We start from the raw sequence: 5,192 nt of genomic DNA on the forward strand, positions 1-5,192 counted from the left end.
TGCCTCAGCTCACTCTTCAGGTGGCTACCCTGGGCTCATTTTCCTGGTGTGGAGAGGGAGAGCAGGTAGGGCCCCTTTGAGGCCAAGGCTCACACCTGGCACACTGTCCCTTTCACTGCTCTCTGGGCCAAGGCAAGTCACAGGGCTGGCCCAGGCTCAACGGGGGGCGGGCGGGAAGGATGCTCCGTCACATCTTCTTGGGAGGAGCTGCACGGTCACTGCAGGAGTGTGGGTATAGGGAGAGATGGAGAACTGGGCCATTTTTTAATTCAGTCTTCACATTGCCTCATATGCGATTGTTTGAGAAGTAAATGTGTTAATATACATAAGGTGCTTAAATGGTACCTGGCACATAGGAAGTGCTCCATAAATATTAGCTGCTATTGATAATATTCACTAATAGGTGAACAGGATCTGGAACGTCCTCACTTCTATAAAAATGAATGAATGAATGAGTGACTATCATTAGAGAATTCTTTTTTTTTTTTTTATTTTTAATTTGTGCTTTTATTTGCCAGTATAACTACAGTAACCTGCAAACTTTTTTATTCTAAAAAGCACATTTTACATTACAGTCCAACAGACACATATATAATGTGTATACATATATAAAAGTGAAACAAAGGTTTTGCCAAGAAGTCTACCCTGAGTGTTAATTCTATTTAAGACTTTTTTTTTAACTAAGGCTGAACTGCACTGACATCATAATCACCAAAGTCCCTAGTTCATCTTAGGGTTCGCTTTATGAAGTGAATAGTGTTGCACGTTCTATGGTGGGTTTGGACGAGAGTATGATGACATAAAATCATTATAGTGTCATACACAGTATTTTCACTGCTCATAAAAACTTCTGTATTCTATGAATTCATCTTCCCTCCCCCGCAGACTCCTGGCAACCACTGATCTTTTTATTGTCTCCATTGTTTTGCCTTTTCCAGCATGGCATATACACGGAATCTATTTTTCTTTTTTCCTTGAAGAGAGGGGTTCAAAGTCTTTATGCCTATAACACCACTCATGGCCCAGCCACACGTGGACCGGACAGGCTCCAGGTGGCAAACTCCCCCACTGAATACTGTAGCTTTCCTTCCAGTACTGAGGCCTGTCCCACTGGTCCTGCCCAGCAGCCACGTTGCAGGTGAAGGGGGGATATGTGTTGGGTATCTGTTCATAGGAAGGCCACAAGTTTTGTGCCCCTTGTCACAATGAACCCTGATTCCTGTCGGGTGTGTTGTAAACAGACGAGCCATTTCTTCAGACTCCCTGCTCTGAGCACACCCCGAGAGAATTCTTGAGGTTGACGTCAATAGATTGATTAGGATTCTTGGATGGCAGAAGATAAGCCAGCTGTAAATCTGTGGACCAGTTTACATGTTAAGAGCATGGGGGCTAGAGTCAGACAGACGTGAGCTGGAATCTGGGTTCATCCATTTCCTAGCTTTGTGTCCTTGGACGAGATGGGTCACCTCTCTATAGCTCCGTTTTCTCATTGTCAGTGAATGTGAAATACCTACTGTGTTAGTTTCCTAGGGTTAGCATAACAAATGACCGCAAACAACAAAACTTGATTCTCTCATAGTTCTGGAGGCTAGAAGTCCAAAATCAAGGTGTTGGCAGGGCCCTGCTTCCTCTGAAGTCTCCAGGGGAGATTCCTTGCATGTCCCAGATTCAGTGATTGCTGGCAATCCTTGGCATTCCTTGTGTGACAGCAAAACTCCAATCTCCATGCTCACACAGTCTTCTTCCCTGTGTCTCCCCCATGTCTTCAAATCTCTCTCTCCTTATCGGACACCGGTCATTGGATTTAGGGCCCACCTTAACCTAGTATGACCTCCTCTAACTTGATTACATCTGCAGAGATGGCCACATTCTGAGCTTCCTGGTGGACATGGTTTTTTAGGAGCACCATTCAACCCAGTGCACCTGCTTTGTGGGGTTTCAGTGTGATATTGTATGTAAAGCGCTGAGTATGTGTTTGGCACATTAAATATTCAAAACATAGTCATCATTTTCTTTCTCTTCTTTTTTTAATCAAAGTATAGTTGACTTACAACATTGTGTTAATTTCACGTGTATGGCAAAATGATTCATATATATATATTTTTTTTCAAATTATTTTTCCAGGACTTCCCTGGTGGCACAGTGGTTAAGAATTCACCTGCCAGTGCAGGGCACATGGGTTCGAGCCCTGGTCCGGGAAGATCCCACATGCCGCGGAGCAACTAAGCCTGTGCTCTAGAGCCCACGAGCCACAACTACTGAAGCCTGTGTGCCTAGAGCCTGTGCTCCACAAGAAAAGCCACCACAATGAGAAGCCCACTCACGGCAACTAGAGAAAGCCATGAGCAGCAATGAAGACCCATTACGGCCAAAAATAAATGAATAGGGCTTCCCTGGTGGCGCAGTGGTTGAGAGTCCGCCTGCCGATTCAGGGGACATGGGTTCATGCCCCGGTCCGGGAAGATCCCACATGCCGCGGAGTGGCTGGGCCCGTGAGCCATGGCCGCTGAGCCTGCGTGTCCAGAGCCTGTGCTCTGCAACAGGAGAGGCCACAACAGTGAGAGGCCCGCGTACCGCAAAAAAAAACAACAAAAAACCAAAAAAACAATAAATGAATAAATAAATAGATTAAAAATTATTTTCCATTATAGGTTATTGCAAGATATTGAATATAAATCCCTGTGACATATAGGAAATCCTTATTGCTTATCTATTTTATGTGGTTTGTGTCTGTTAATCCCGTACTCCTAATTTATCCTTCCTTCCCTCCCTCTCCCCTTTGGTAACCATAAATTTGTTTTCTATGTCTGAGAGTCTATTTATTTGTAGTATTTTTTAGATTCCACATATATGTGATACCATCTAATATTTCTTTTTCTGTCTGACTTACTTCGCTAGGTATGATATTCACTAGGTCCATCCATGTTGCTGTAAATGGCAATATTTCATTCTTTTTTATGGCTGAGTAATATTCCATGATATATGTCATGTCTTCTTAAGCCAATTGTCTGTTGATGGGCACTTGGGTTATTTCCATGTCTTGGCTATTGTCAATAGTGCTGCTATGAACACTGGGGAGTATGTATCTTTTCGAATTCAAGTTTTCTCCAGATATATATCCAGGAGTGGTATTGCTGGATCATATGGGAACTCTATTTTTAGTTTTTTAAGGCACCTCCATGCTGTTCTCCATAGTGGATGCACCAACTTACATTCCCACCAAGAGTGTAGGGGGGTTCCATTTTCTCCACTCCCTTTCCAGCATTTATTGTTTGTAGACTTTTTTAATGATGGCCATTCTGACCGGTGTGAGATGATACCTCATTGTGGTTTTGATTTGCATTTCTCTGGTTAATTAGTGATGTTGAGCATCTTTTCAAGTGCCTGTTGGCCATCTGTACGTCTTTGGGAAAAAAGTCTATTTAGGTCTTCTGCCCATTTTTTGAGGTAATCATTGTTTTTATTATTATTACTGTTATCTCATTAGAGATGGTCAAATGCTTTGCTGAGATCAACAGCTATCATGTATTGAACGATTCGTGTCAGGACTAGGCTGGCTAGTCTGTGTATCATCTCGTATAATCCCTACTACATCTATAATCTAGGAACCCTAGCCAAACACGATAATACAGTAGTTCCCCCTTATCCACAGTTTTGCTTTCCATGGTTTCAGTTACCTCCAGTCAACCATGGTGTGAAAAAATTAAATAGAAAATTCTAGAAATAAACAATGCGTAAGTTTTAAATTGCACACCATTCTGAGTAGTGTGATGAAGTGTTGTCCCTCCCTGGACCTGAATCATCCTTTGTCCCATGTGTTCCACCCATTAGTCCCTTAGTAGCCCTTTCGGTTATCAGGTTGACTGTTGCGGTATTGCAGGGCTTGTGTTCAAGTGACCCTTATTTTTTATTTATTTATTTTGCGGTATGTGGGCCTCTCACTGTTGTGGTCTCTCCCGTTGTGGAGCACAGGCTCCGGACGCGCAGGCTCAGCGGCCATGGCTCACAGACCCAGCCACTCCGCGGCATGTGGGATCTTCCCGGACAGGGGCACGAACCCGCGTCCCCTGCATTGGCAGGCGGACTCTCAACCACTGCGCCACCAGGGAAGCCCTCAAGTGACCCTTATTTTATTTAATACTGGCCAAGGGTAGTGATGCTAGAAATTCGGATATGCCAAAGATAACCTGTGAAAGGCTTCCTTTAAGTGAAAAGGTAAACGTTCTCCACTTCCTAAGGAAAAAAAATCGTATGCCGTGGCTGTGGAGATCTACGGTAAGAGCCAATCTTCTGTCCGTGAAATTGTGAAGGAAAAAGAAATTTGTGCTAGTTTTGTTGTCACACTTCAAACGACAAAAGTTACAGTCACAGTGTGTACAGTGCACAGTGTTTAGTTAAGATGGAAAAGGTATTAAATTTGTACAGTAAGATATTTTGAGAGGAGAGAGAGACCACATTCACAGAACTTTTATTACAGTATATTGTTATAATTGTTTTATTTTTAGTTATTGTAGCTAATCTCTTACTGTGACTAATTTATAAATTAAACTTTATTATAGGTGTATACAGGAAAACATATAGTCTGTATAGAGTTCCGTACTATCTGAGGCTTTAGGCACCCACTGGGGGTCTTGGAACGTATCCCCTGCAGATAAGGGGGGCTACTATAATACTATAATATGAATCAGACACAGTCTATGATCCATGACCCTATGCTAGCTCCAAATGATCTTTTATATGTTTTCAAAACTCCTTTAATATTTTAACTGGCTGAAGTCAAACTACTGGTCTCTAGCCTTGAAACTTTATTCTTTTCTCTTTTGAAGCTTGAGTCCACTGTCTGTCTAGTTTCTTTGAAACCTACATGTTTATTTTATTACTCTGTCCATGATAAATTCTCAAGAAATGATTTGACAGCGAATTCATCCAACAAATATTTATTGAGCACTTACTCATATGAAGATGAAGGGGTGAGCAAAGCATGGAGTAAGTCCTAGCAAGCGGGAGCCAGAGGGTGGGAGTGGGGAGATTATAGCAGGTAGATAAGCTTGAAGGAGGAGATGGGCTTTAACAGATGGAGAGGTAATAGGATATTCCAGCCCTGTGTCCAGGGAATGATGAGTGTACCTGGGGGCGTGGTAAATTTTGCATCTCACCTTGACTTGGCCAAGGGCCGCCCAGATAGCTGGGTG

At 42.8% G+C, this 5,192-nt stretch overlaps 1 non-coding gene across 1 annotated transcript; it reads right to left on the reverse strand.

The window, feature by feature from the left end:
* Positions 1 to 1,151: 1,151 nt before the first annotated feature.
* Positions 1,152 to 1,281, reverse strand: LOC132512837 (small nucleolar RNA SNORA11). Its single transcript, XR_009538356.1, has one exon. It is a non-coding gene; the product is annotated as a small nucleolar RNA SNORA11 (small nucleolar RNA).
* Positions 1,282 to 5,192: the final 3,911 nt, after the last annotated feature.

Source organism: Lagenorhynchus albirostris, chromosome 21 (assembly GCF_949774975.1).
Source record: "Lagenorhynchus albirostris chromosome 21, mLagAlb1.1, whole genome shotgun sequence".
NCBI lineage: Eukaryota > Metazoa > Chordata > Mammalia > Artiodactyla > Delphinidae > Lagenorhynchus > Lagenorhynchus albirostris.